At 38.4% G+C, this 20,707-nt stretch overlaps 1 protein-coding gene and 1 long non-coding RNA gene across 2 annotated transcripts in view; one reads left to right on the top strand and one right to left on the bottom strand.

The window, feature by feature from the left end:
* LOC134671433 (SLIT-ROBO Rho GTPase-activating protein 3-like) overlaps positions 1-20,707 on the bottom strand; it is a 105,362-nt gene that overhangs the window by 61,255 nt on the left and 23,400 nt on the right. The window lies entirely within an intron of this gene.
* LOC134671121 (uncharacterized) lies at positions 13,493-14,605 on the top strand. The gene is made up of 2 exons (XR_010099185.1): positions 13,493-14,101; positions 14,416-14,605. It is a non-coding gene; the product is annotated as an uncharacterized LOC134671121 (long non-coding RNA).

Raw genomic sequence — 20,707 nt, 5'->3', positions numbered from 1 at the left:
TCTCAAAATAATTAAGACGTGGTTTATTTCTTGTTTTAGCGACATAAGGTTCAAAGAGATTGCGATCAGATCGGCTATAACATTTTAATACTTCGTCAGTCGTGTCGCATATTTATGATATCATTGGGTTGCTATCAGCACACCTGCATTCGCCGTGACTTTAAACGTGTATTTCGACTAAGTTAAAAGTAAAAGTGCACGTACTGATAAATCAAGTATTTAGCCCAATATATTAACGCTAAAACAAGTTTCTTCGCTATTCCACCAAGAAATTTAATGCAATTTCTGAAACTCAAGTTTTTTTTTAATATCTAAGAGACCGAGAGTATTTAGAGTCACAAATTTAATGTTAAAATTAACTATAGGTACTCTATCAACCCGGAGAAAAAAGCGGAAAATTTAAAAAATGTAGGCGCGAAGGGAAATCTTTGGGTGAGGCCTATGTCAAGCAGTGGACGTCCTCTGGCTGATATGATGAAGGGTAATCGTCCCATAGACAATTTGAATATCGCGCTTTTTTCTACTGACAAAGTGGTTTGACCGGCTATAGTTTATTAACATTTTTTTTAATGTCTTAATCTCAGATCACAGACATAGACCGAGAGATAATCTACGTAATAAAACAATTTTTTTTTTACTTTGATTAGGTATCCATGTTTTAATGCACATCACACCAGCTTGCGAAGAAAACAAGACTTCCTATTAACGTTAATAATTACCTACCTGAAAAACAAGCCAATTTTAATTTGTACTTACTGGCAGTTACTGGCCAAGGTACATTTTACTGGTTTAGCAAGCCTGTCCAAAATCTCAATAAGTCAATATAAACTGCCTTCGACATTGACCAAGGGACAAGATAAGGTAAGCTATACACGGACGACTTTATAATAACGACTGTAATGCTTATTAACAATTACAATCGTTCGTTCACGATCACACACTTTGTTTGAAAGTTTCTTGCCAGTCCCGTATTGGGATACCCTCATCTAATGGGTTTGGCCGGTCGAGGTATTTAGCAGATGACGCCAGCTTAGCTCCCTAGAATTGTGTAATTTTTTTGTTTTTTTAATGGAATTTTATACCCTGGATGCCAGCCCTTTAAGCCAAATCTCATAGAAAAAGGGGCAAGTAGGGTTTGCACGACGGATCCGAAATGTATGGGAAGATCCGCGGATCCGGATCCAGATCCGGATAATTTCATACATTTCGGATCCGGATTGCAAACCCTAGGGGCAAGCTATGATGGCGCTATCTATGCAAACCTTTGACAATTGCCAACCCCATTGGTAACCTAAGGCCTCTTTACCTCTATCAAGCAAGCATAAAAGTAAAATTGCTCTAAAGACGCACGTGTGCTGGCGCCCTAAGGCCCTCATTAGCAACCTGCAGAAAGGTAAGATTGCTCCAAAGTTCAACGATTAGTCGACCGTGTGGGAACGCCCTAAAGCCCTCATTAGCAAGCAGCCGGCGCGCCTCGACGGAAGCCTGTAATCGCGGCCATTGTTCGCAGCCAGCCTTATTGTTCTTCTGAACTTGACTGGAAGATGCCAACGAGAAATTGTGAATCGATCGTTTAATCGATTTTCTTGCGCTGCATGTATTGTAGAAACATTTTAAGTACTGATATTTATTTTAGCTTAATCCAATACAGGCTAATTCGAACGTGCACATGACATCGAAGCGATATTTGAATCATAGGAATCATAAGTATCAGTTAGCTGTCATCGGCGCGTTCTTTTCGCTCGGAGCGAGTCGCCCGCGCGAATGACAGCTAAATGATGATTCCAATATAATGCAAATATAGTTATTATGTAAGGAGCACGTTCGAATTAGCCTGAGAGGGGTCGCAGCAGCAGAAAGGTTCAATAGCAACTTCTTACTAGGACTGTGGCTGACTGTGAGAAGGTCCAAAGCAATACAAAGGTATACTGGACCCTAATTTTCTTTTTGTCACTTATACGAGTATTAAGGGCCCACAGATTACCAGTTCGTCGGACGATATCTGCCTGTCAGTTAAAACGCAAAAGGTGACAGTTCCGAACAACTGACAATCTGATATCGTCCGGCGAACTCGTAATCTATGGACCCCTTTAGCCATAACGTCCCCGATTTCGTTTTGGCCTGTACCAAAATTGTGAGCTTTGTTTGGTTAGCTCTTCTCAAAAGTTTGCCGACTCCTGACCTAACCGAGAACCTAGAAAGTCAAGAGGGAACGGTCTATATTTACGTTCCAATTTCAAATTGCAAAAAAATAAAAAAAAACATTGCGAAATATTTTTCCCTGTCACTACCGTGTTACGATCAAGTATGATTCACATTTGTTGTAATGTCTGTGGTCCCCTCTCGCCACCTAACCGTAACGAATGAGTCAATAGGTACAGGAATAAGAAACGCTACATTAATTAAAATAATTACAAGTTATTCGTAAACCTTGATAACGGTAACCTAGTGACCCTAATTGTAATAAAACATTAAGATTCTGTTCTTCGAAACCGTAGTAAGATTACTGAGAATCGCGCATAAGTAATAAGTTTATTTTTAACTTCGTTTAAATGTATGTACTTACCTACTTCGGTCGAATTCCGATAAACGGATTTTTATTCAGAGTTTAAATGCATTATTTTGGGATTTATATCGCATTGTATTTGCTTTACCATCTTTTTAGGGTTCCGTACCCAAAGGGTAAAACGGGACCCTATTACTAAGACTTCGCTGTCCGTCCGTCCGTCCGTCCGTCTGTCACCAGGCTGTATCGCACGAACCGTGATAGCTAGACAGTTGAAATTTTCACAGATGATGTATTTCTGTTGCCACTATAACAACAAATACTAAAAACAGAATAAAATAAAGATTTAAATGGGGCTCCCATACAACAAACGTGATTTTTGACCAAAGTTAAGCAACGTCGGGAGTGGTCAGTACTTGGATGGGTGACCGTTTTTTTTTGCTTTTTTTTTGTTTTTTTTTTGCATTATAGTACGGAACCCTTCGTGCGCGATTCCAACTCGCACTTGCCCGGTTTTTTATTGGTTGTATGTTAACTTAAGAATCTTTCATTTATCCTGGCTTTTACTTAATCAAACCCAATAAAGAGAACACAGATTATTTGGTAATTTAACGGATCAATTTTTTGTCAAAAGGGTGCGGCTAGACTTGACTTGCGGGAAAAGATGGAAAACTCAATAATAGATTCAAAAACACGCCTACATAAACGCGTGGAGGTAAATCGGGAGCAAAAACATCAGAGCAATGTTTACTCAACTAGACAGGAACTTGGCATCATGGACGAACTATAGCGGAAGCTGCGGTGTACATTATAGTGAGAAGTGAGATCAATACAGGTGTCTATCTTTAACCTATAGGCCCCGTGCATGAACTATAGGGGGCAGCATAGGAGCCGTCAGATTTTTGGCGCGAGACATAAATGTCTCGTTTATGCTTCCGATGTAGCCCACAAGATGGCAGAACCTACTATGCACAAGGAAACGTACCGACGAGAACGGTAGATGGTAGCACTTGCTTTCGCAATGTACATGTGCACATACGTTTTCGATTCAGGCCACAAAATGGCAGACCCTCCAACGCGCACGGTCCCTATACCTCTTCTGCTTTTACTCGTAATAGGGTATTTGACTGCATTTAAAATAAATTATTTTACTCCATGCATGAAATAGAGCACCAAAAGATGAATAGAGAAACGTAGACGTAGTTATTTTTAGGCACTATTTATTTTAAAACCCGTATAAAACTATAAAGAGTAGGCAATTTGATCGTGACGTCACATGCTAGTGTTTCATATAAAATCCATAGTAGCAAAATCGTTTTTTACAGTTCGAAAAAAGAAACTGATTTGACTAGTAGTCAAATACCCTATTCTCAGGATCATTCTCCTTAGTTTTGCGTTTTCTCAGTTGGATCCTAAAGAAAAACTGCTTTTGCTTTTGGTAACATGATCCCAGAGGAGAACTAGACTTTATTGGGATTTAGTCCGGTGTTCGCGCGATGTTGTCTTTCTCCAAACAACGATTGGTAAATTCGGAGATTAATTCGAGCATTCCAAGTTTATTTTCGTTTAGGGGTTGTGCACAAATCACGCGAGGTATTTTCGGCTACTTTTTGACCCCCCTCCCCCTTGGTGATATTTGGTGAGGTTTTTGGCAACCCCCCTCCCCCCACACAAGCTCACGTGTATTTTTTTACAATTTTTTCATTGGACTAATTTTAAGATAAATAGTATTGTATATAGAAAATCTTGTTTATTTTTCTATTTTCGTTAAATAGACTCACTATTTTGAAGTGCAGAGTGAATATTTATGTTTAACGTAATCGAGAAATAGTATCTAATCATGTGGTAGGCTTTTTTTTCTTAGTATCGTTCACTGTAGAAAAATACACGTGAGGTTTCCTTATAGCCCCCCTCCCCCAATGTGATCTATCGTGATCTTTTCCTGATCCCCCTCCCCCTATCGAACCTCGCGTGATTTGTGCACAACCCCTTAGGTTTATTTAGTAAAAGTCGTGAAAGTTCAAATCAGTATTTATTTATTTATTTATTGAGGAGATAACACAGAAAAACATACATGGGATGAACATAAAACTTAAAGTTACATAAATGGCCTTAAATACAGATGCTTCCATAAACGTATCTCACAGAGAACATATGTATATTTATACCACTTACCTAATCCTAATACTTAACTAACATGCGGTTCACAATATTTCAAATGTTAAGTGAGACTGTACCTATGTTGTAGAATATACTATACTATGTATGTACTTAGACTAATGTAATAGGAAGGAAGAAGTTACCTATTAGTTTCTATATAAATTTGTGACTGCTGCCTTAAACTGGGCGCGGGATTTTGAGAAGAGATCAATCTCGAGAAGAGACTTATTGTAGTGGTCGCACAGTCTGTATATAGGTGCACGTTTTCCGGCGTTAGTCTTTGTCTTCGGAAGACTGAAGAGGTGTGTGGACCGCGTTAGTTTAGGAGGAGCTCGAAAGTATATTTTAGATAGGAGATTTGGACAGTCCAATTCACCTGCACATACGTCACGCAGCATTATTGCGTCGGCGATGCAACGTCGGTCCCGTAGTGATAGCATGTTGTATTTAATTAAAAGCTCATCATAAGAGTGCCGCGGGCTCTTCAGACGAATATTAAGGCATCGCAAGAACTTTTTTTGTACCATTTCTAGCTTATTGCAGTATACATTATAAAAAGGGTTCCATGCAACTGACGCATACTCAAGATTGGAACGAACTAAAGTTTGGTATAGGCAAGTCAGGCTGAGCTTCTGTTTGAAGGGTTTAGTGACGCGCATAACAAAGCCCAACATTCGGTATGCTTTTTTGAGTATATGGTCGATGTGAGTATCTAGTGTCAACTTTGTGTCAAGAATAACACCTAGATCTTTGATTGTATCTACTGTTTCAAGTGTATTCATTTAGTTTATAAGGATTACGTAGTACATTATTTTTTCTAGTAAATATTACGTGTTTGCATTTGTTGTATGCTAAACATAACTTGTTAATCTTACAGTAATCATCGAGTCTGTTCAAGTCGTCTTGAATTAGTTGAACATCTTCGTAAGTGTGAACTTTTTTATAAATTTTTAAATCGTCGGCATACAACAGAAAGTTACAATTCTTGAAACACAGTGAGATATCGTTAATAAACAAGACAAATAAGAATGGACCAATAATTGAGCCTTGCGGCACACCGGAAGTTACGATTGTAGATGAGGAAACCAGTCCGTTGATTACAACAGATTGAGTGCGGTTTTGGAGGTAGGACGCGAACCACCTGAGAAGGTTACCCTTTATTCCGTTGTAGGATAATTTTTTCAGTAAAATCAGATGGTCAACTTTGTCAAACGCCTTTTGAAAATCGGTGTATATTGTGTCTATTTGAACATTTTTATCAAGAGTCCTGAATAAGGTGTTGACGAATAGAGCGAGGTTAGTAGACGTTGATTTACCTTTGACAAATCCATGTTGCTCTTCCAGGATATAGTTTTTAAACATTTTAGATATACGACCGTGAACCAATTTCTCAAATGTTTTAGGAATACATGATAAGATAGAAATAGGCCGGTAATTTTGCACATTGTCTTTAGCGCCCGATTTATGTACAGGTGTGATGTGTGCCAATTTCCACCGATCCGGGAATATACCGAAATGCATACATTTATTAAATATTATCTGTAACGGAACTGCTAAAGCCGTACATGCACGTTTGATAAACACAGGACTCAACTCATCGGGACCTGGCCCCTTATTCTCGTCAATTTTCTTTAATGTGGTAAGAACTTCATGTTTTGAAAAAGTCATGTTATTTAAATGGGTAATAGAGTTGTCAGCGTCACTCTGCTCAAGAGCACTTGTGTCGTAAGCGTTTAGTGATGCCGGTTCAAAAACTGATTTAAAGTAATCCGCGAACATGTTGCAAATTTGTGTTGGACAATTCGAGCACATATTATCTAATTTCATAATTTCGGGATAGCCTGTATTCGATTGTCTAAGATTAGATGTGTATTTCCAAAATTTTTTTATGTTAGTTAACAGAGAGGTTTCAGTATTTTTGATGTAGTTTTGAAAGCAGCGGCGTAAGAGGAATTTGGCTCGAGAGCGAAGCAGGCTAAATTCTTGGTAATCTCTTGGTGAATTGTACGTTTTCCATCTTAGCCTAATCTTTTGTTTTCGCCTAAGTGTGCTTATGAGACTCTTAGTGCAGTAGATACCTATAGTAAAGTTCTTTGTTAATAGGATCCCAAAAAAACATGGTGTACTTGCAATGTATTTAATCCAACGATGGAACGTATGGCAACACTTACAACCTATAGTTCGTTTTTTTTAGCATTAGAAATAAGGTAAACAATCTTGATGTGCCTTTTAATTGAAAAACACATTTTAAAAATAAGTTACGGCAAATATGTAACAATTATGAATCTAATACGATCATTTATATTCTTCTGCTTTCATAAGTAATAGTTACTGATTTTTAAAAAGCGTTTTTCTATTAAAAGACATGTCAAGATCGCTTACCTTCTTCCAAGTTCTTTCTAATGCTAAAAAAAACGAACTATAGCAAAGAACCTTTTGCCAAAAAAGAACACAATGCATGGCTGGATTCAATTTGATCTGGAGCAAAAAGTACAAAGGGCTGAAATCTAATGTCAATTCTGAAAGGTAGTAAGTAAGTACCATAGACTAGGAATCCTCTAGACCGAGTTTAGAGCAATTATTGCATGCAACCGATGATGCCAAAAATGCGGGGGTGCGCGGGACGAGGTGAGCGAAGTCCCGTGCCGTGATTGGTCCGTTCAAAGACACTTTCGACTCGAACATGGAGTAAAACTACCGTATGCGTGGCAGAGGAGGTAGCGCGACTATGCTCAGTCTGGAGGATGTTTTGTCTGTGGTAAGTACATTTTACATTGAATAGTATCCTTTTGAGTGTAAAGGTTCGCGCAGGTAGCGTCGCATATTGCCGATGCGGATCCGTCGGTATTTGCCACGTATTACATTTCGTAAGGATATAGGCGTCATACGAATGGATTTCATAGTTCAGTGAATAATAAATTAATAAAACTTTTATTATTTAGCAGCAGTCGAACTGGGGAAAGTGCATTATTGCAGACCTTCCGAAACCACATCAAAAACAGGTACTATACCTACTCATTCAAATGTTTAAAAACCACCACACTACATATCACCTTCTTAAGAAAATACTGTATTACACCGACATCTTAAATAGGTGTTTAATTTACAACATACATAAATGCATCTAGTATTTTAACACGATGACATCGATTGCAGTTCGCAGCGGCGTCGGGACAGCAATTACACAAATTGCATGACAGCCAGACGGTGTCAATGCCGCTTCTTCAATTCAATTACGCCGTTGTTTTGTGCAGTCTGTGAGCCGGGCCACTCTCGGAACACTTTGCTACTATATTTAGTCTGTAAAGCCATAACCGTCAGTAGAAAAAAGCGCAAATCTATAAAAAATAGGCGCGAAGGGTTATCGTCCCATTACCTCTCGGATTACTCGGATATGCTGGCACCATCTGCTAAATATTTCGACCGGCCAACTCTCGAATACTAGGACGTTTTTATACTGTTCAAAATATTCAAATTACTGGTTATCATTGTTTAAATTATTATCTCCTGGTAAACACGTTTGATAACGAAGGTTATCGTTCGTCTTAAAAGTTGATAAGATCTCCATTTATGTAACAAACAATAACTATCATGCATTTATTTTAATTTTACCGATACAAACTTCAAGAAAAGAGCGTAGCTCCCAAATTCCATCTTAAATGCCGGCAACGTATTTGCAACCCCTCTGGTGTTGCAGGCCAACGGCAATTGCTGATCATACGTCAGGGTTTGTCTCCGACAAGTCCTAGATAATATAAAAAGTATAATATTCCATTGATTGATATATGAAATGTTATGATTATAAGTACATACTATTTGAGTATGTATATCGGCAATTTATCGCACAAAACGTATTTTCTCGTCTTTTTCTGAATAAGGACTGCCAAGGCATGGAGTGAATAGGCGATTAAAGAACCAGTCGACATCATAGACCCTTACTTTACTCAAACTAGGATCAATTATTTCTTAAATATGTAAAAAATCTTCCATAAACTTACTAGGAACCATATTCTTGTGTATTTTAATTTTTTCGCCAGACTTCGTCATCCTTGATCACTGTAATCACATCTTATACCAAAAATCCATAAAAATCAACTTCACAATTTTCTCATTAGTAAACTTCACTGGTCAAACTATGAGAAACTGCCGATTTCGTGAACAGAATTCAAATATGGAACACTGCCTCTTCGAAAAGACAATGGCAAACTGTCAGAGTACCGCCAAACGAAACGCTATCTTAATTCAAACCATTCGATTATAAATCTTAAGACACCGAATTAAGGTTCAATTTTATAACAGTAAAGAAAGTGCATGATAACGGGGCGATAACGTGATAGATCATAATCTCATCACGCATGTGTGTTGTTTTACAAAAGGTCGTATCTCCGTATAGAAGTTGTATGAACTTACGAGGTTTTATTAGTAACAGTCTTAGTTCGGAAAGTACCGTAGTTACATCACTAGCTGATGTGGAAACGGTGTATTACACTAATTATGTGATTTAGCTGAGTAGTGTCACAAAACAGATAAGTACAGAAGTCAATCACATGTATGTACTTTATTTTTCATACCTACGCTCGGCGGTCGCTCTAGGGTTGCGATTGTCGCGAACTATGACTTATGCACAAAAAACTATCGTGGTAGTGGCACTCGTATCCATCGTATCGTATCTCGTATCTAGTTGTTTGATTTATTGTTGAGGATGAAATGGGAAGAATGGAAATATAAATTAATAATAACATTCATAACTCAAATAGGTATTTGAATTTTAATGTCATTGTTATATTACAAATTTGCCACAGAAAATATCTTGCGATGATTTCGAGATTGGCGAAATGCACGATTATTATATTTTAAAGTGTAATAAATTCGCATTCTCATGTACGATGTAATAAATTCGCATACGCATTCTCTCTGAAACCACTGGTAGCTTAAAAAACGACAATTCACCGGTTAATGTTGAATTTAAACAACCGTCCACTGTACAGTTATAATAACTTTTTGTTTTGTTTCTCCATTATTGCACAATAAAGCTCACAGACGCGTGTCTCAAGCGGATGGCACTCGCGCTCGCAGTGGTCCCAACCGGTCCGAGATATCGTGTCCGTGAGCAGTGTCTATGTGTGCGTTGCTCGAGCGCGCTTTGTATGTAGATTGATTTCTGTACCTATCTCTTTTGTGGTAGTGTTGAGTTACGATGTGTAGAGTGGACTAAAATAATGACTGACGGGATGTCACTGATTCCCTGGAAGATGGGTCGTGCGTTGGTATGGGACGCCACTTGCGCTGACACGCTAGCGGCGTCCTACGTCCCATCGACCAGCAGGCGTGCTGGCGCGGCGGCGGACACCCGGGAGCGTCTAAAGGTAGCCAAGTACAGCTGTCTCGGCGCCCAATACGAATTCGTTGCATTTGGCGTCGAGACACTTGGTTCGTGGGGCAGAGGCGCACACTTGCTCCTTAAGGAGCTTGGGAAAAGGTTGAGGGAGGCAACGGGTGACCCCCGCGCGGGCAGCTTTCTCGCACAGCGAATTGCCATCGCAATCCAGCGCGGGAACGCTGCCTGCGTGTTGGGCACCCTCCCGAGGGCACCAAATTTTGATAGGTATTTTTAATTTTTAGTTTTAATTATTTTAATTGTAGTTAGTTTTAGTTTTATATTCCTATTTATGTCTTTTAGTAATTTATGTAATTTAATATTTCTTATAATGTTGTACATACATGATTGCATTCTCGTCACATGACTTTCATCCCTCCGCATCACATGCCTGTATAGTGTACGTATCCGAAGTACGTATTTTTATGCAGGTGGTTGTGGCACGTGGCACGAGCGGTTTTACTTAACAATAGACAATAGGATTAGCCGTCGAGCTCTATTTGAAAGCTACACACTATACCACGCTACGCGATTTGCCCTTACTTTTTTCTGTTATAGTGTACTATTACTATAGTGTAATATTGTCATACAATTTCATTATGTTTTGTTTTACTAAAAATGGACTACCTTATTCAATTTGCATGTGTATTATTCGTATTATTATATACTATCTATTATATGGAAATGATTGTACCAGTTTTGCTATATTACGGGAGTTATTAAATAAACTTATATAAAATAATTGCTAGCAATATACCTAATTTTAGTAAAAGTTTACGTTGGATTGAATCCATAGAACTTTACATCAAGCTGAGTAGTAACCGAGTTATTGTAGGTTTTTAAGTCACCTACATGTTTATATTAATAATATGTTTAATTCTTAAGTTATAATGTAGGTAAGTGTCTTGAATGAATTTATTTGTCTTCAATAAAATGCGAGGGCGAGTATGTTATTTCATCGGTAAAAAAACTTCAGCTTGTAAGTAATTAACATGGTCTCATGACATGAGCCCTAGTCCTAGTACCTAGTACTATTGAAATAGCTACACCTACACTGCATAAAGGATGACTCACGTTAGACCGGGCCGTGTCCGGGCCGGAGCTTCCTTTTCTATGTCACGTGATGCTTTCCGTAGAAAACGATGCGCCGGACGCTCCGGGTCGGACACGGCCCGGTCTAACGTGAGTCATCCTTAAATAAATACTTAATACATTTTGCTGCACATGTAGGGTAAGTGCGTCAGTTTTCCGTCCGGTGTCAGTTTCCGTCCACTTGACGGAGTGGTAAATAACACATTTGATTTATAATTTGCTACTTGCGAAATATAATTTTTATGTGGATAGTTAAATTGTTTAGATATTAAGGGTGCAATAAGTCCAAATTTGTGCAGCAATGAAGTATTATACTCAAATTTCGTCAAGTGGACGGAAACTGACACCGGACGAAAACTAGCACAATGACCCTATATGCCACTTTAACATTTGAAACATCCACAACATTTAATTTTCTTTGCTTTCCGTATATTCTCAAGTTGATATATTTATGTTTCCTGTTATTACAATCATAAAAATTTCATCTCACTCCGGGCGGGTTCGCTGAAATTAAACTTTAACCTCATAATAATAAAAGCCATATTAATATACTGTAGTTTCGCGCTAGTTGCTCCCATTTCGCGGCCTTGCCTTAATTAAAGCTAGAAGCTCAAGTGGAAAACACAAGACTTTAATCATAAGCTAAGAGACACAGCAGACATATTCATAATAAAATTTGTGCTGTAGTCGACGTCAAAAATATGTTTACACTTTTGCACCTTACTCCTCTGTAATAAGGCAAAAAGTGTAAACATATCTTTGACGTCGACTGTACATAGTGTAAGTGTAATCTCGTTTCTACGTAGTTTAATTAGAGGTCTGTAGCAGCGGCGGCCTTAACCATTACAAGGCTCCGGACGGCAGATCCTTGCTAGGTTCTTTGTCTCTTATATTTTTAAAAATTTACTCGTGTAGTTGCGCAAGGCCCAAGGCAAGTAGGGTTGCCATTCGGAGGGACTTGCGAGGGGCGAGTGTCAGGGCTTTTAGAAGCCTCCACTAACCACGTGTCGGAGCAGTAGTGCAGCTGCGGTCGGAAATACGCTAAAGTCATCATGCTATGTGCAGTTGGTATCGTCATTCATTTTACTATGGAAATTGACAATAATACCGACGCTTTCAGGCCGCTGCAGTAATTTCGGAGCAGTATTGCAGCTGCGGTTGGAAATGGAATGTTACCTTAAATCGGCTAAAAGTTTGAAGTTGAGCAAACGAGGGAAGGTTGTGCTGTATTAGGTAGCTACAGAATTATGGTCGCGAGTTACAAGGCTAGTGGAATTGATTTGGGAATGAGGGTTTAATTTGGGCGAAATGATCGTCAAGTTTTAGGATGATATCCAGATTTCTGTCAGGATACTCCATTTTTTCATATGGCACCTGCCTGCAAGAATAAGACCCTGGGCGACTTAAAATAAAGGTACTCGACCTAAAAGGTTATGAAAAGTTGGTGATTAATTAATATGTTTATTAACTATTATGTTAATAAGTACCCATCTACTTTTTAATCCCATTTACGGCTCACCTACTTATTTTCATTACACTCTCGAACGCTTCCACCTTCATTTGTTTCAGTTAGTAACGTCCAAACTTTATCGCCAGTAATTAGTTGGCCATTATTTATCGTACAGGGTGCGGTTACTTAATTGCCGGCCGGGGGTGCGGCCGGGAAACCTCGCGGGGCCGTCTGCCAATTATTGCTGGACAGGGGATCGTATCGGACAGAAATTGCCAATTGTGTAGGATAACGGGGAACAATGCTGTGCAGTTGCACAGTATTAATAGTATTAATACCTTTTGATTTAAGGACCATACCAGAATGTTTTGACTACAGAAGGTTCACTGATAAAGCCGATATTTAAAAAAAACTTACCAATGCCCTTTTCCATGTCTGTCTCATTAACTGGTGCACTTTGTATAATAAATAATATATGAAAAGAAAATAATATACAATAAGAGGCAGATATATGAACAGTGCGTAGCAGGGTCATAACAGTAAGTTGCCTAATGGTTAACTCGTTCGCGTCTTTCCTGTAATACATCGGCAAGTTAAGATAATTAAAAGTATTTTTAACGCTGATACTTTTTTCAGGTCTTGAGACTCAGATAAGATATTTATATATGTATGTACCCAGATGGTTAACTTATATTCTATTGTCCGCAGAGGAAACTTTTTTCTGAAATGTGTTGACACTGTTGACCCAGTAAGACTATTTATGATTTTAGTTATAGCTGAGGAAATAAAATCCCTATACGTATTCTCTTACAATACACACATTGAAAGCAACAGTATAAGAGCCATTCAAGTTGATTTATAAGTTTAATAACAGCACCTCTAGCACATCTTGCATCCGCGACTTAGACCGCGACTCGAGTCGCCATTCCCGCGGCTGTCAAATCTGTCGATTTCCGTAGCATAACTTGTACCCGCGACTGCAACAGCCGCGTAGAGAACTCAAAGTCGCGGCGCGACTCGTCAGTGTTACCCGGCGAAATCAAAGTCTAAACAAATCGATATTTGCAAGTGGCAACACTGAATCGGAAACCAGGGATGCGCTAAATCATTCGTTCTTTGGTGGTAAAAAATCTAGTTTTTTGTCGATGGTTAAGTTTTTCCTGTCAAAGTCAAGGAACTTTCAAATTTTGTCAACATTTAATTACGGGAAAAAATATGAAAAAATGTAAGTAATAGAGCCTTATATATTTAAGTTTTGATAATATTCCTTAAAATATATATTGTTAAAAATTTCTGTTTAATAAACCTTTTAAATAAAATATTTTTGTAAGTAACTATAATTAATGGAATTGCTATTATTGGTTTTGTTCTCATATGCCTGTTTTTTTTTTCAGAATAAGTCCAGCATTATCCTAGACACGATTGATATCCCAGCACCCAAAGGAAAATATTAACAGGAACGTGCCAACGGGACCCGAAGTGGAGAGTCAGGAAAAGAAACACACTAAGCAAGCTTGTAGGTTTCAAAGGCGGAGCTGTCCCCTTTTCTAAATTAACTAAGATGTGAGAAGCGCTTTAGCTTTAAGAACACCACCGAGGATGTGAACTATTAATAATAACCCTGATGGTTATGGCGTACCTACCAAGCTGCCGCAGTAACTCTCAAATAAGTTTCATATAGTTTTTCTTGTGACAATAATGGATGGCATGTGTGTGTACTGTGTAACTGTTTATGATTTGACGAATTGATATGAAAAGCTTATTTCATAGTCCTCGATGAAGTCACGACCATATTTTATTGTTTTGTTTACAAACCAATTTTCTTTCCAGGGTCATATTGAATTGTCCTACGCCGCATGTCCAAGAAAAAGGAAGAGAGAAAATACTTTTCAAGGGTAATAAAGAAGATTCTTACAATTTCTCCATTGTGGTTCTAGATGTTATTATATATTAGGTTTAATAATAAGAAGTCGAATATTGCAAGAATATATAAGGGAAATCAATATACTATTAATTTAAATTTTGTTTTTTTTTCACTCCTGTATTTTTTACTTGAAAAGAACCTACCTACCTACCTACCTACCTGCCTACCTACTTGAAGAGTAGGTAGGTAAGTACCTAGAACTCCTAGAAGCCATTATTAATTAGCTCCCCAAGGCCCACTTCATACCTAATGTTGACAGCAACATATCATAGCATGATCGTATAATAGGCCCTGTCAAACATGAAGTGAAACATCTAGAACACAGGTATGATCTAGAGGAGTTTCAATATGGTAGACCATATGATAACCGTACTGCTACCTACGCAGACTATGACATAAGCGTAAAGCGTAACGACCTAACGACTCCTTCAAAATATTGTTGGTCGGCTCGGTCCAGTCACGTCACGGTATGGTGTTGGCAGGGGACGGAATGGTTTAGTGGGTGTTGACTGATAATATTTCATACAAAGCATGATTTTGAGCCGGACATGATCCTGTTACAGCCACGTATTACATCATTCTGTTACAGTACGATGCAGCGGGCACAGGCCACATGTAGGTATGTTTTGTTGAAGTCGAGGAAGGTTCCAAACGGTACCTAAATAGTAAGAGATTGTTGAAATTAGACATCTAACCGTGATCCTAAATATTACTACTAAGACTATGGCTTAATAAGTTGGATAGTTTGTTTTGAACATTTGTACCTACCCACCTCATCGGCTTCATTTATGTACAGGCAAAGCGGGCTCCGTTGTTAGGTTGATGAAAGTTTTGTGTAAGGATCTTAGGATTACTTTTACAAACTTACGAACCTGAATTGAAATTTAAAAATCCTACATATGTACCTAATTACTTAATTGAGTACCTACAAGCTAGCTGTTTGAAATTAAAGTTGTAAACATGATGGGTGCATGTGTTGTGGTACTTGTAGGTATCACCGTGCATAATCGATATAAGACTGCGTAAAGCGCATTTAGTCATTGTTCCATACTTCTTTATTCCTTAGGGCAATAAGTAATTATACAAATTATATTATTGCATAATATATGAAACTTGTTTTTAAGTTATAATTATCATGAGTTTAGTTAAAAAAGTACAAGCAAACCACCCGCGAGAGCGAGTCGCGTTATAAAGTCGCGTAGACTTCGACTCGCGGATTGACATAAAGACGTGAGAATATTTTGTCTCAAAATAGGCAGTTGTGCTACGGGTTTTAGTTCAAAGTCGCGATCGTTGTCATTTTCTGACAGTGACACCTGATCGCGAGTTTGTCGCGGCTCTCGCGCGTGAGTTGTGCTGCCAACACGCGACAAGCCGCCAAGTCGCGCCGATCTGTCACTTCTCACGCCTGTCGCGGCCAGTTGTGCTAGAGGTGCAGGTGACGACATATATGTTAATTTTTTTTTTCCTTTCTTATTGTGGGACGTACCACATTAATGACTAAATTCGCGTTCATTGACGGATGGTCAGCTGGCGGAATTGGTAACTCATTGGACCGGCAATCTAAGGATGTGGGTTCGAGTCCCTAGTTGGCCAGACTGATCATCGTTGATTTTAACATCGCGATTGACATCTGTATTTACAATTTATAGGTGACGACATGAAGAATAAACCCATACTAAAGTATGGGTCTATGTTCCCTTGACCTTAACCCCTACTTAAAGTGATTCATACCTGATTAAAGTGATTAAGCGATATAAACTGAACGTCACAAGCAAAAATAAACGTCGCGTGCTAAGAGCAAAGGTTAAAAGATTACAATGTAACACAGAGCATTCTTAATTGACCAGTCATAGACCCTATTTCTTTGGAATAAGGTTCACGAAGTGACAAATAATCGCAACTGTGTGGACTAAAGATGCGGCGAATCTTCAGCGGTAAAACCGCCTGTCGTCTACCTCTATTTATAATCAATTTCACTAAGGCCCACTTACACCATTCCACTAACCCGGGGTTAAGCGGTTAAACTGTTAATCTAGTGTCAATTTGTATGGCTAACCATGGCAACTCCTGGTTTAACCGGTTAACCCCGGGTTAGTGGAATGGTGCAAGTGGGCCTAAGGTGTGGCAATAAAGAGTATACTATCTTCTATCTAACCTACCATCATATATCTAAGTAAAATTATAATTATGCTAATTGCTAAAGGAAGTTCTTTAATAGTTATATGGTTTGTGGTATATTTTCATTGTATTACTTTTTTTATTGAAGTAATGTTCGGCCAAATCTCGAATAGTGCCGAATATTCGTGGCATCTCTAGTATGGACAGTCCTTCAAGTCGCGACCTCAGTGAACTCATCGCATCTGGAGCTCTTAAATCAAGCCTCTGTATTAGTTTTTTGCGATTTTCTATCGGGCCGAGTTTATAATAACATGATTAAGTACTTTTAGGGCGATAACAGACATCAGCCAGCTTATTATGGATGGCTTTATCCATCTTTATCCACGTAATAAAATAACTGTCACTTTTTAACACCGTGAGATAGAAAGTGACGGACACCGTTTTATCACGCTGTCGCTTAGACAAGAACGACCATCATATCCGTACTGAATTCAGAGCCGCATTGTCTAGTGTAAGAGTAAAAACACCAGACACCACTTTATAACAACATTTATTAGGGAATCACAAATATGAGAATATAGTTCTGAAATAATATGCGAGGACGCTCTCGCGTAAAACCAATCTAAGATGGACGACCACCTCTAGTGATGTGACCTTGCCGGTTATCGTAGTGATGTCAAACACCGATGAAATGACGACCCCACCGCCGTTTACTAGCTAAGTAGCATTGATAAAAGAAGATGTTATGTCAATAATAGTCGCTGAAATCTAAAGGATGGAACTTGATAGCTATTTTTTCTCAACCTATGATTGAGCAGTAGTAAAGCAGCAATTATAAGATTTATAAGTAGAGTTTCGATTCGACATAAGACAAATTTTCTTTCCTATCAAAGATGTTTGGTAAGATAAATCGGATTGCACTTTCCAAGTTATACCTACACCCATGACGAGGAAGTGTCTCTGTGAAATGTATTAGCACGGTGTGCGTTTGTGTTACCAACTCGGATTTAAAAAAAATGCTAGACTAATGTCTAGATTATGCCAAAGTTTTTTGAAATATATGCTGAAAAAAATGCTAAAATGTCACTTAAAATTAGACACTTAAAACAGATACATTTTTCTACTGACGAGATCTGCTTGATCAACTTTATATAGTCCGTCGACGTCCAACCGTCCGCAAAAGTCAAAATTCATATGAAAATATGAACCACATAAGGCGATGGCGCATGTTGTTGCTGCCAAGTTGGTGCAAACTTGGCTTAGACTAAATTATGCTAAAAAATATGCCAGATGCTAAATGGAAAATTTTGGTGCCAAAGCGAGTGAAAATATGCCAGATCTGGCATCATTTATGCCAAGTTGGCAACACTGGTGCGTTTGGAGTGCGTAAGGCGTGGCTCCATTCAGGCGCCACTAAATATAGCTCGTTGAATCACAGCGACAACCCGCCACAGACAGCCACAGCCATCGGACACAAAAACCGTTTATGCGTTCTGAATTCAAAACACAATTGGAAGGCTTTTGGATCGGCGCCATTATGCTGATAATTGAGATTGTGATTCATACAAGGAATACGACAGACAGTTGAATAAGGGAAACTTGTAGTAATTATTCCATTAATTGTTTTGCGGTTTGTCTATGACTAGACCGCATTATGCTTATAAAAATGGTACTGAAAATGTATTGGCATATTTGATGTAGCACAGCCATTGAATTTGAAATCAATTTGAATTTGGAGTTTCATTTTTTTTTCGTGTGAAAATACAGTAAACAATTGATAAGTTTTATAATGCCTGTTACGGATCTTATGCGTGGATGGACAGTAAGTAACTATAATAAGTACTTACATGTGTGTTCCTGTGTGTAGACGCACTAATATGTAAATTGAATTGATTTAAAGAGTACAACGTGTCTGAATTTTTAATAACTCCGTCAACTTCTTTACAACAATTTAAATTCAATAATAGAAGTCTCAGCTCTGATAATTTAGCTAAATTACGGAAGCCTCAAGGTTACCAGTGAACAGAAATGTAAATGAAGCAATATTTCTCTTTGCAAAGATAACGAGTGCTAAATGGTAGCTATTAGTTACAATTGAAGTTATATTTCAGCGATGAATATTCAGATTTCTGAACAAAACAACTTCTGAGGAAGCGATCAGCAATCCATCTTAGTATTCTTAGTGCTGCGCCACGAAAATTAAACCTACAAACTAACAAAGTATGTATTAGGTCACAGCTTTAAAGAGTCTGTCCAGCGGGAGTCGGATTCTCAAGCCTAGAACTGGAAACTAAGTTCTTACTTGGTTCTCTTCCAGAGTAACTACTTCCAGATCCAGAGTAGTCAGACAATTCCTTTCTTTTCGTTCTTCGGCTAAATTTCCCATTTCTATAATAAAAGTTTCCTTTGTTTCCTGCGATATCTTCCAAAAATTTCCTAGGACCTAGAACTTTCCCAACTTTTTGGAAGCTTCCGCATTCTGCAACTTGTTCCGCGTTCCGCAATCTCATCATCTCTAACTATGGCCTTTATATTAGGCGCTTGTAATTCTAGGAACTAAATGCATAAAGGATCCTCTGCATTAGCATTCACTTATGGTGACAGGACAAATGCGTACATGCTGGGATCAGCACATTTCCACTTCATTACCCCCGAAACAGATTTACAGACGTGCTGAGGGGGATACTGCGTTTGGCAGGAAGACAAATTATGGCTGAACCGATATGGCTAAATTTAGAGAATCCAGACGAGTTCACGGCCGCTAGATGTGATTTACAGTGTTTTGATAATCTGAAATCTTGGAACTTGATCGATGTAAACTATTCGGGCTCTAAAATGAGATTGTTTATATAGTCAGAGAAGCCGTGTTTATATTTATGTATTAATAGCAAGTATACCGTAAAACGTGGATATAATTCTGAAAACTTTATGACACGAGGATTGTTGAATCGTCACTATTGAAATGTGAATGAATAATAACTTTTCTTTCATAAGGGTAAAGCCGTTTATACGAATACCTAAGTACTTACTCGGATTGTAATAAATTTGAATTATTCTTGCTATATTAAATTACCATATATTAGGTACCTAACCGGCGTATAAAAACCTAGTTTAGACAAAAAAACAAAATACAAAGAAAATTCACAGTATTTTAACAAATATCCTATAAGCGCAACACACGCCACCTTGTTATTCTAAATTCTAAACGCAATGGCGCCAAAAGTCTCGGGTCATAAATTCGAAAATTGTCTATGACCAGACGTCCACAGAGGATGTAGATTAACGAGCTCATTATCACGACGCGTTTAGTTATTGTTAACGTAAATCCCTCCTGTAAAACAAATAAAGAATGTTAACAGCAAAACTCTTAAATGTCGATATATGGACTATATTACATTGCATTAAGGTTTAAAACTTGTCAGATAACAATATGGATTATTAGTAAGCTTCTGCAGCGCTTAAGGCGTTTCGGTTTTGGTAAAAAAACGGCGTTATAGCACGATGTAGCGCCACAAACTGGCTTGACCCCGGCGATCGTGAATCGAGCATCGAAAGCCCTCATGAAAGTATAATACTCGTACCATAGAGTAACCTCAATGCTTTCTTTGGCAATCTGGAGCACTGGATATTGTCGAGAATTTATTACATTGTTTAAATAAAGTTAGGTACAACATTTGTTGACCTTATTGCACAATAATAATAAATTATCGTTGTGCAATAAGTAGTGTTAAGGATTGTAGTCTTAAAATAATTTCGCCTGGCAACATTATCGTTCAAACTTTAAAAAAAAAAAATATACTTCCCCCTTCTCGTATCGCAAATGTAACATGTCGGGCGCATCTCGCTGCGCTAGTTATTATTTTCGAATATTATCGTCTCGGTTCATCTAAAAGATTCAATTTCGTCTGTAAACTGTGTGTACTCATTGTGGAAGGCTAATCAGTTGAAGAAGCACTGCTCCTGCTCCGTTTCGGTGTCCACGCTGGTCCAGGTAACTCGGATTCGAGGTAAGTCTAGACGAGCCGAAGGTCTGAGAAGCCTGCGCCAGCCTCCACCGAGAGCTGCACCGTCATCTAC

The sequence above is a fragment of the Cydia fagiglandana genome, chromosome 15 (genome assembly GCF_963556715.1).
Source record: "Cydia fagiglandana chromosome 15, ilCydFagi1.1, whole genome shotgun sequence".
Lineage (NCBI taxonomy): Eukaryota > Metazoa > Arthropoda > Insecta > Lepidoptera > Tortricidae > Cydia > Cydia fagiglandana.
The sequence above is the reverse complement of the archived record's forward strand: the minus strand, read 5'-3'. Positions and strand labels throughout refer to the sequence as shown.